This window comes from Adiantum capillus-veneris, chromosome 28 (assembly GCF_014529385.1).
Source record: "Adiantum capillus-veneris isolate H3 chromosome 28, ASM1452938v2, whole genome shotgun sequence".
In the NCBI taxonomy this organism is placed as follows: domain Eukaryota; kingdom Viridiplantae; phylum Streptophyta; class Polypodiopsida; order Polypodiales; family Pteridaceae; genus Adiantum; species Adiantum capillus-veneris.
In genome coordinates this window covers 102,293,780-102,305,548 of record NC_140958.1, presented here as the reverse complement: position 1 = coordinate 102,305,548, position 11,769 = coordinate 102,293,780, and the positions used below count along the sequence as shown (strand labels likewise).

At 46.2% G+C, this 11,769-nt stretch overlaps 1 pseudogene; it reads left to right on the top strand.

Moving 5' to 3' along the window:
- Window positions 1-1,341: 1,341 nt before the first annotated feature.
- LOC147420994 (MADS-box transcription factor 23-like) lies at window positions 1,342-11,491 on the top strand (annotated as a pseudogene).
- The last annotated feature ends 278 nt before the right edge of the window (window positions 11,492-11,769 follow it).

The following is an 11,769-nucleotide window of genomic DNA, read 5'->3' as shown; positions in this document are numbered from 1 at the left end:
GTGAACTATCCCAAGAGACAATCTAGCCGACGAGGAGTTGAACTCAAGACCTACTATTCAAGAGGGAAATGGCATAACCAATCTACCACACTTGGGTGATAGCAAGAAGGCGAGACGGTGTTGGTTGGATTCTAGGGTGGTTGCCCCCGTGGTAAACACGCCCCAACCGGTCTCCAGTCATGCCTAGCGGACTATTGCACGTTGACCAAAAGGGTAGTGAAAGCAGGGGCTCACGCGGGCGACGGTATTAAACCCACCGCCTCGCTCTCAAACTCTCAAGCTCTACCGCCTCACCTAGACGCACGCCTATGCCTGATCGGTTTAGGGTGATAGCATAACCAATCTACCACACTTGAGTGATAGCGAGAAGGCGAGATGATGCTGGCTGGATTTTGGGGGAGGGATTCCACCCCCCCCCCCCCCTTTGACAAGTGGCGAGAGCTCCTTGCTCCGACAATGTACCGTGCGGCTCCGCCGACAAAGTGGTTCAGCGAGAGTATGCAAGGTTCAACGTTAATTTTTTGTAGCAAAAGGTTTCAAGCCGCCGAGACTGTTCAAATTCGTGCCCTGCAAACAGGTTCTGAGCTGCGTGCCCTGCGAACGAGGGTTTGAGCCACTGTGCCCTGCAAACGCGGTTGTGGTTTCGAGCCGCCTGTGCCTTGCCTAAGTAGGCTTCAGCTTTAAAGTTATGGTGCCACAACAACAGAGAGCGATGAGCAGGTTTAGAGAGAGAGAGAGAGAGAGAGAGAGAGAGAGAGAGAGAGAGGAGAGCCTGAGACTCTATATAACGGACTGCTATCGGAGAGCACTGTCATGCGTTGCACAAGGACAGAGATGTTTGGAGATGGGTCAGCTTATATAAGCGGTTGGCTGAAGAGCGCCTGTTCGGCGAAGGTGGAGCAAGACATGAGCATCGTACTCCTTAGGGGAGGGTGAGGGGAAGGGAGATGGCTCAAAGCGCTGATGTGAGCTTCCCATGAGCAGGCCAGCGTCGGAGTAGCCCAGCACGACATCGAAACTCGCTCATGAGACATCGAAGCTTGGCCATGAATAATGCGAGCCTTGATAACGACCTCAAGCTGCTGCTGCAGCATCCTAACGCACTGGAGCTGGCGGACAATTAGTTGTAGGGGCTCTTTCCCCGACATGCTCATGGGATGCTCCTTCCAGCCTTATAAGCACTGGACTCAGCATCCTTGCAAATGATAATTTGTGGCACATGATCACAAAGAGAGAGAGAGAGAGAGAGAGAGAGAGAGAGAGAGAGAGAGAGAGAGAGAAGCTTGAGGGACGTGGCTTAGTGCTGGTCCTGACTAACGGGTGCATCAGTGGAGGTACCCGATGGCGAGGCGGAAGATCAAGATCAACCGGATCGAGACATTAGGAAAAAAATGGACTCTCCATGGACCTTGTAAGAATCCCTAATTTCAAGGAAGGCTGCCAAGATTAAGGGGGACAAAGGCTTTGAATGGGGCTATTTTGGTAGGGTCTCCTCCACCTTTGACCCCTAAAAAGGTAGGGGGAAGGGGGGGGGGGGGGGGGTAACCACTTAAAAAGTAGGGAAGGGGGGGGGTAAACCATTTGAAAAGTAGGGGGGTAGGGGGTCTTCTCTCTCTAGCTTTTTGGCCAACTTGTAAGTGGCCTCTTAACTCTACCATGCTACCTAAGCAAATCCGTGGGTCAAAGAGGTAAAAAAATGACTTTTTTCAGAAACTTTCAAAAAAACTCTATTCCCCCCTAAAAAGTACCTCCAACATATATACATATTAAAAAAAAGATTTTTAAGTTAAATTAATTCAACATTTTTTGACTCCCTCCAAAATTTTAGGAAATTCCCCCCAAAATTGAAAACTTTCCCTCCTAATCTAAGCTCCTCTCCTACACCCATCCCCCTTGCACCTACACCTGCTGCTGCACCTACACACCCATCTCTCCATCCTTCAAGCTCCATATCTCCATCCTACAAGCTCTATCCCTCCATCCTTCAAGCTCCATCTCTCCATCCTACAATGCCTCTTGTCGACGTGATCAATGTCCCAGCAAGCGGTTCACGCGGTAGGTCTCCAGGGCTTTTCCTACGTCTACCTCAAGAGTATGTTCCGAGAAAGAAAACATGCTTGGGTACATTACCTTCAGCCAACGAACGCTGCGCTCAAGGGGAGAAGAATGTGGATCTTTGGACAGACGGATGCTTGTATCCAAAGGATCCTTCTCTCAATGTGCATCCGTCTTTTAAAAACATTCCATCACTGTTGCAATACGTTGGAAATGGAGAGCAAGGTTTGTTGGGCTACTACAAGAGACTCAACAAACACGAGATTGCGCGGTCCGAGATCTACTTGCGTCATTGGCAGTTGTTGAATGGGAGTTTCCACAATCTTCAAGATCAGATGCAAACAGCTACTAGTGAGCTTGAGGAGGCAAAGAGCACCATCACAACCAAGGAAAATGTAATTAAAAAGCTTGAGGATACTCTTTCACACATGAAGAGTACTGCCATGGGAGGTAGGGTGAGGAAACGAGAGTTGTCCGAAATTCAGACTCTTGCACCACGTGGAGGTGCAAGAAAACAAAGGGTGACAGCTATGAGGTAAGATGTTCTGTCCCTCATGTTGTTTAAGTCTAATACCGCTCGTCATTGTTGTTTTGGGTAATAGGAACTTCGTCCAAGAAACGTGCGGCGGCGAGAATGCGTCAGCTAGGGCTTCTTTACTTCGTTCTTGTTTCAACAAAGAGGATTTTATTGGGATGCTTGATGCTCCAGAGGCAAAACACATGAAAGACGCAATCACTAAGAGAGTTCTTAGTGATTTTTCTAATATTGTGACTGATCTAGATGTTCAGGATATTTGTGATGCTGTTGGGATTAGTACGAAGGGCTATCAAGAAATACATCAAGTGTTAAAAGATACATTAAGAAGTCGAGGAGTCACGGAAAACCTATTCCCACTTCCTCACAGAGTGGCGATTGCCAAGAAGGTGTCAAATGAAGATGTTGTTCACCGATTAGGGGACTACTTGTATATTGAAGACACGATGCCTCTTCAACCGCTCTGTAGAAAATCATGAGGAAGGAAGGGCCGCGGGAAGGGAAGCGGTGCTGTTTCTAACAGTGTGTTGCGGACCGAAGGGTTTGTTTACACCAAATTCAACAATATCTTTGTGGACTTGATACGATTGCAGCAGTCCATGGCTATTTTCTACAATTTGAGTGATGCAGGTTAGTTTAGGGTTGCCTACATGCTCTATGATGTGTCATAACGTGCATTCTGAAGTTGGATGAGTGTGTAATTGTTAAAGGGAGAAAGTTGGAGAGAATGAGCATCACGCTTATGAATGAAACCCTAGCTTATGCCAAGCAATCTTGCAGTTCGAGTGAAGCGACAAATCCCTCTTTTAGTGTGCAATCAGAGAAGGATATATGGTGGCTTGGTGCAATTGAAGTTCCGAAAGAGACACATGAAGTCCTTGCATGGATTTTCACGTAGAATCCCATGGGTCACATAGGTCATTAAAGCTCAAATAAACGGTGAGAAGCTCATGGTTCCAGGACGTGGAGAGTTTGATGTTGAATGGCATTTAGGTGGTGATCTAAAGACCATAAAGTGCATGCTTGGATGCAAACAAGGTGCAAATTCTTTACTTCCCTGTCCATTCTATGTGAAAGGGCACAAGACAAGTCGAGCAACTCAAGTGGAAGGTCAGGACGAAGATAATGATGACCATATAAATAGGGAGTGGCAAACTTCGGTTCTTTCATGTGATATGCTACAGGTGCCCAATAGGGATAGCAAAGATCCTGGGTAGAACCCCATAATTCCCTTCTCCCTCAACACTTTTCACTTTTGTACATTGCATGCGGTTATGCGAATATTTGATAGGATCCTAAAGCATCACATTGATTATTCTTTCACAATGAATCCCCTTCAACGGTCAAAAGACTCCTTGCAGGGGGTGGAGACGCTCCTTAATGAGATTGGATGTCACCAATCAAGGGTGAACATTGTAGCAGAGACTTGTAGGGAGAAGACATATGAGGTGGCACAGAAGGTTTCCATGAATGGAGACAAAGCACATCGATTTTTCAAGAAGATGTCAAAGTCTCCAATGCAGGTATCCAAGGCAAGTGTCGATCTACCAAGTGAGAAGCGGCGGGAGTTGTGGAAAGATTTGTGTTCATGCACGACGGACAAAGATCCCAATGTGAAGGTTGCTAACCAACGCAAGCTAGTATGGTCATCCTTTCAAAAGGTTGTGCAATTGATGAATCTTTCAAGCACCACCGTTGAGCAGCCAGAGAGGAGTTCAAGAAGGTGCTTTATGAATTCACAAAGGCCGCTAAGGACGGATGGTATGAAAGCAAGATTACACACTACATGGTTTGTTTTAACGGACTTAATACATATGCAATGTTTGAAAATGCAACTTTTCTATTGGCTTATCTTCTTTTGGTTGTTTTAGCACATTCTCTATGCGCATGGTGCATACTTCATGGGCCGCTATGGTTCGCTTGATATATGGAGTACACAAGGCATGGAGAAGTCCCACTATTGAGCAAAAGGAGTGTACTTCAAGAATACTCGGCATGGTGGTGGTAGTTCACACTCCAACTACCTCCAGGAGATGTTTAACGGGTTTTTTAGGCACACCTTTGGGAGAACTCGCACTATTGAGAAAGCAAGAGATTCGATGTTAGCAAATCAGTTACGCAACGCCTCCCGTACTGCAGCATCCGAGAAGTGGAAACACTCGCGAGCGTCCCTGGGCCATGAAGCTTGGCGTGCAACTAAGTATCGAAGAGGCAACGTTTGGGCGTCACGTCAACCGTCCGCATGATCCAGGTTTAGTTGTTAAATTCAATTGGTTTATTTGAGTTTCACTCAATTGACTGCATAGTGTGAAAGGGCCCAAATCTCAAAAAAACCTATTTAAAGGTTGAAGGCGCTCATTTTGTCATTTTTCCTACTAGATGCTACCATGGCAAGAACAAAACAAACGGCAAGGATTGCATATCCAGCGGGGGTGGATGGCCAACGACTCAAAGGTACAGCAACAGAAGCTGGAACTTCACAAGCTCAAGGTGAAGTCCACACAGAAGAAGCTGGAGCTTCAAATCAACATGACCAGGCCTCTACAGTAGCAAAAGAGAGAAGGAAGCATCGCCTTGTTTTCTATTCATCGGACTCCAACGATTCTGATGGCAACAGGGAGGATGAGAGCGACCAAGGCAAAGAAACAAACAGCCAAAAGCAGCCGTCAGAAGGCTCCGAAGAGACGCAAACGGATGAAGATGCCCCATGGGTTGGCGTCAAAATACAAACTTATCAGGCTCACATGTCTATTGGGGGTAAGACACTTCCTAAAGGGAGTGGACCTACACCATCACATCCGCTCAATAGTGAAGAGCACGAATCAGATGGAGAGTGGGTGGAATCAGATTATGAGGTGTTGGAAGTGCCTGTGCAGACAAAAAAGAGGAAGAGCATTGTCTACACGAAGAGGAAGCAAGCTGCCCCAACTCATGCCAAAAATGCACCTCCACGTCGACCTCAGAAGGTACGAAAGCGCAGCCGTGCTTTTGTGGAGATTCAACACTATCAAAAGAGTACCAAGCTCTTGATTCGGAGGGCCCCTTTTGCAAGGCTATGCAGGGAGGTTTTGCAATTGTACAACACTCAGTTTCGGATGGGCGCCGTGGCCATAGAGGTAGTCCAAGAGGCAGTAGAGCAATATTTAACTAGCATATTTGAGGATTCTAACCTATGTACCATCCATGCAAAGCGTGTAACCATTATGCCCAAGGATATGCAGCTTGCTTGCCGTTTGCGCCATGAGGAGTAGCTTGTAATTAGGCATCAAACCTTTTTGTATTACGGAACTTCCAAGATTGGGAAGAATTTGAATACAAGCGTCTTTTTATTGTATACCCCACTCTGTGCATTGTATTGGGAAGAATTTGAATCTAAGCGTCTTTTATTGTATACCCCACTATGTGCATTGTATTGGGAAGAATTTGAATCTAAGCGTCTTTTATTGTATACCCCACTCTGTGCATTGTATTGGGAAGAATTTGAATCTAAGCTTCTTTTATTGTATACCCCACTGTGCATTGTATTGTTTAAGTTTTGTACCATGCGATGTAGCACTGGTCCAAGTTTTGTCTACCTTCTATTGTATGTATGTAGCCATTAGCTTGTTATTGTGAAAACTTGCCTATGTTTAGCACCTTGGTTAAGTGGGGCATGCACTTCCTGATGCATCCATGCTATGTGAATCACTATTGCATGGCAAAAGCATCTACAAAGTGTTGAAAATGGCTTGGAATGCCCCCAAACTGGCTGCCACAAGGGCGCGCATTTGGGGCTTCTAGAGGCATATGGATGGATATAATGCGCGCCCTTGTGGTAGCCTTTTCTAGTGCATTCCAAACACTTTCCAATGGTTTCTAGATAATTTTCACAAGCAATAAGTATGTTTTTTTTGATTCAATGCTTCAATTAGCATAGATGCTTCTGGAAATCATCCCCCCTTAGTCCATGTAGCATAGAAATTTTGAAGGATGGTTGTTGCATCTGTGAAGTCAGTCCTATACTCCAAAATGGGCTTGATATTGCCACATAGTTTTCTCTTGGGGTTTGTTAATACAACTTTAAGTATCTGGGGCAAGATGGGCTTAAGGTTACCTGGGTATGCTTGTCTTTCTGTTTTGAAACTGGGTATTAATGTCTTGTCTCTCTGTTTTGCACCTGAGTATGCTCCTATATGGGTCCAAAATCATCTGCCACAAGGGCGCGCATTTGCCCATTTCATTTGCTGATGGAAATCCCCAATGCGCGCCCTTGTGGTAGCCCATTTTAGGGACTTCCAAGCCCTTCAGTAGGCACATCCATAACTTTGGAAGCCTAGATATCACAAAGTATGCATTTTATTAATTTTAGTGCCTCCCAAACCCTTTAGTAGTCATATCAGAAATCATGGTGCTTCTCATACACAATGGAAGCCCAACATATAAGAAATTCAAAACCTTGCAAGTAAGAGAGTCGTAGACACCAAAAAGTAGTTTCATTAAAGAAATCAATGCTTTACATGATATCCGGCTTTTGCTTTAGGATCTTTCGAATTACAATTTTCTGGCACTTGGCCTTTTGGGGTGGATCCCTGTTAAGTAAAGTGGTTGTGATTTCTTGGGTGTCATTAACCCCTACAACTTGGTTCATGCCGACATGGGCAATAAGGCACCCACGAAAGTTAACACCGAAAGTGGATATTGCAAAATCTTTCTTTACAAGCACTACAAGATTGGCCGTTTGGGCAAGTGTTGTTAAACACAACGCCTTGGAGAGTGAACGGAGAGCAAAAATGTTGTAGCGACCATTGGGAGAGTAGTGAGCAAGTGCCGCTTGAGGTCCGAACGGCGTCCTCCTCCCCCCTGACCGTTGCGCCCAGACGTCAACCTCCAGAACATCCTGCAAAACATAGGTTTTATTTGATATGACACAGAATTATGATATAACATTAACAAAATCATTTGTAACAATCAAATGTAAATGAGCATCTATACCTCCTATCTACGATCCTCCTCATCGGCATCCGGGTGCAAGTAAAGATCCACACTTGACTTCCTATTTGGATCAAGCAGAACAGGTGTTGCAGCAGGTGATGGTGAATCCACTCTTGCGCATTTAGCCAAACACATTTCTTGCACGGCCACAAACTCCTCCTCAGAGACCTTGGCCTGCTCGGCCGCTACCACCTCGGCTTGTGCGATCACCACTGTGTCCGCCAAAGTATTCCCCATGGGCAGTAGGAGATCATCGTCATGGGAGGTGGTGCTATCAACCTCAAACTTGCCATGGGCATCGAGGATGGCAAAAAACTCATCCATAAGAAGCTCAAAGGATTTCTCCAGATCGTGCATAAACACAAACTCCTCCCCACCCACCACAATGGAGGAGAAGCGGGTAATCTCTACCTCAGGGATGGCATTCCGAGTGGTGGTTTCTTCTGGCGGTCCCGAGGATGAACCGACACATGGAGAGGCCTCCAAGAGGCCTTGAATCCCTACAGGGTAGGTCAAGGCAAGCGTCCTCTCCTCTGCGGATGAGTCAATGGCCGTGGGCTTGGAGTCCTTCACATTAGCCAGTACCCCGCCGATCTGCAAGTGTGGTAGCACTACGTCAGGTCCTGCTGGGCACTCGTGAAGGAGGAAGATCATTATGGCCTGAACAGAGAAAAAAGTGTTTCCGATCCTTCCCTTACGCATTGCTCGCACATCATCAGCTTCAAGCCGTACATATTGTCCGACAAGTTGTGCTATGGTGGCAAAGCGTGCAAGCCGCTGATGAAATGGCCTGTCCCCTTGGTAGATGTGGTGGAGAAGGCCTTCAGGGACCCATTGCCCTGGATGGTTTGGTAACTCAATAATGAATCTCCCCATGCACGTGGAAATGTATGAAGTAATGTGCTCAAGAGATCTAGAGTGGAGGGTCAAGGTGGTTTCCGAATCGGGTTGGGTTGTGAAAAATGCTTGAAGCTCAGGGCGATTTGCATGCCCAACCTCAGTAAGGAATGCATCTAAAGCACTAGTAGCAGCCATGTCTTCTCTTTGCGTGATTGGGTATGCTAGGTCTCTCTGCAATGCTGGGATGAAAATGGTGAAATGAGGAGGTGGTCCCCCTTATATAGACATATTCCATCTCGAAAAAAATTAGAAATATGCATTTAAAAAATAAATTTACACCACCTTAAAACTCAAGCACAAAATCAAGTACAACACCTTAAAACTTTTCAAAATCTTTAATAAAATATCCAATACAAGCCAATTCACTTAAACAAGATAATTTCGTCTGTAGCCCAATCTTTGTAAACAAGCATAGTGGCCTCCATCCGCCTTCCAATCTATACAACCAAAAAATGGGCAATCAAAATACAAATACCCACAAAAAATAAGAAAAGGTAGCTAAGCAAGCACAAAGCAGACCTTGCGTTGTTCTAGTTTGAAACTTGCATTGCCGACATCCTCGAATCCCATTATGACAAAGTGTTCCCGAAGATTGGCAAGAGTCAAATGCGGATTCACTGCAACCACCTCCACCTCATTATTGGGCATGCGGACACAAATTTCAAAGGATTGAACCTCTTCGGCTGTCAGCTGCAAGGGTATCCATTTCCCACGTTTGTGCATCCACCTCTCGTAGCTAAACCGTGCATACAAGGTGCACCTTGCTTTAAAATACCGAAGGCAAAGCTGTGTGGGGGACACATTGCACTTATAACGGTCACCATCATGCAAACCGTCAACATAGCCCCAATTGACACCTAGAATGGTGTCCATTGCAGCTATGTCAACTTCTTTGCAAACAAACATTGTTGGTGTTTCTACTATTGGCAGAGAGCGGAATGCATGCACAAACAAATGAATGGGACAATGCCAACTGAGACCAACTGATCTGGTTGCCTTACCGAACTTTAGGGGCCCTTGGAAATCTTGCAGCACCTTGCGCTTGAAAGAAAGCAAAGCCCAATGGTCTGGAGTTGGCCATTCTGCACTCTGCAATGAGGGTGTCTCCACGGCTTCTAACCTACCATAGCTTTGGCTTGACTTCGGCACCACGTACTTGTGTGATTACATGAATATTCGCTGCTCGGTAAGTTTTTTCGATGAGACATTAGGAAACATAAGCTCCCCAATGTGAGCATGCAAAACCATGAATGTGCCTGAGAGGCACTCAAGCGGCTGCTCCTCAACTAAGCTGGATGGAAAAACATCTTTACAAATGCCCTTAGTTAAACATAATGATCGCATAAACGTAAACATGACATATGCATGGGATAGCTAAACCATGAAAACTTACAATGAGGTGCAAATTGAGTTGAAGCTCTCTTGAGGTGGATCTCAGCTGCACTGTAGACGTGTTGCATGATGGCCACCATTCCGGACTTGATTTCTTTGAATGCCAATAGCCAGCCCTTCCAATGATGTTCCAATACGTCTCGACACCATACGGGATGAGGTACAGCATGTGACGGTTGCATGTAGACCCATGCACCCTTCTTCAATACTTGTGGGATCCATACCCCCTCTGAATCTTTTGTGTTGTGCAACACAATCTCCTCTATCTTTGGTTTGGGCTGTCTATGGGTGGACATGCTTGAGAAGTTGGGCTTAGGAAGGGATTTGAAAGAGTTGGGTACTGTGGAGAGAGAGAATGAGGAGCTGAGGGGAGGGTGAGGTGAACTGCCTATGGTGGCTATGGTGGCTTTGACTGTGGAGATAGAGAAAGAGGGAAGGAGTGAGAGGTAGAGAGGATAGTGGAGTTGTGGGCAACGCAGTGTGGGACTGTAGAGGGTTGATGGAGTTTTGAGAGAAGGGGGAGCTATGGAGAGAGAGGAAGAGAGTGGTGGAAAGCTTTTGGCTATGGTTGCCTTGACTGTCGAGAGAGAATGGGAGGAGGGAGAAGAGGGAGAGTGTGGGAGAGAAAAGTAGTGAGGGAGAGAGAGAAAAGTGGATTTTGGGGGGAAAAATTGACTTTTTTAAGTAAGTTTATGTTTTGGTGTAGTTTTGGAGGCAAATTGGTCAACTTTCCAACTTCTAAAAAAATTTCAATTTTTAGGGTTTTTAAGCACGCACGTTTTTTTTTGGGGGAGTCCCTCCCTCTTTTATGACACCTCTCTCCTCCTATTTACCCCCCCCCCCCCCCCCCCCCCCCCCCCCTTAGCCTACCTCCCACCTCTCTCTAAGAACCAAGCATTGAAGAGGGAGACAATTACGTTGCACCCCTACCATTCCTCCCCCTCTAGGTGATATCCCAAGAGCCTTCTCATTGGTTCTCCCTTAAGCATTCACTAATCAAAAAGGCCCAAGGAGAGTCCATATTTTACCTAATGAATGCAACGACGCGGCAGGTGACGTTCTCAAAGCAGAGGGGCCGCCTGCTGAAGAAGGCACACGATCTCTTGGTGCGGTGCGATGCAGAGGTGGGTGTCATCATATTCTCCAACAAGAGCAAGCTCTTCAAGTTTGCGAACCCCATCATGCAAAACGTTATGGAGCACTACATGAGGAGTTGTGGCCACTCCAAATCTCATGAAAAAAACAATGCCGGCTGCTCTATCCATGGTGATGGCTATGTGGATAGGGTAACCCAATTCACAGAGAAGCTCAAAAGCTTTGACAATCTCGAACGGCTGTCATCACGAGACCTTATCGTTTTGGAGCAACAATTCCATGACAGCTTAGGATGCATTCGGGCTAAGAAGGAAGAGCTATTTCTTAAGCAACTTCAGGAGATTAAAGAGAAGATAGCACCGACTCGGGCAGTTACTGGAAATTCAAATGTGCTGGAAAAGATTGTGGATTTAATACCTTCCGAGGGACTCAGATACATTAATAGCTCAGAGCAATCAGACAGCTGAAGGCCTGGCTGTGGCCAAGCACTCAAGAATGACTGAAGACCTAGATAAGGTGAGACGAGGTACGCAGAAGGAATAGGCTATGGGGCATGGTCTCGAGGGCATGATTCTGCAACGTCAGGAGGAGCTGGAGTTTGTCTTGCGCATGAGATGAAGACCCAATCTACCAATTACTTGCCGACAACCTGCATTGGCACACCCATGTGAAGGTCCTCCATGGAAACCAAATGAGCTCCGTGCCCTACCTGTACCTTGCAAACGAGGTTAGTTTCGAGCCATTCGCGCCCTGCCTAAGCACGCTTCACCTTTCAAATGGAGCCACAACGAGAGATAGCAACGCGCAGAGAGAGAGAGAGA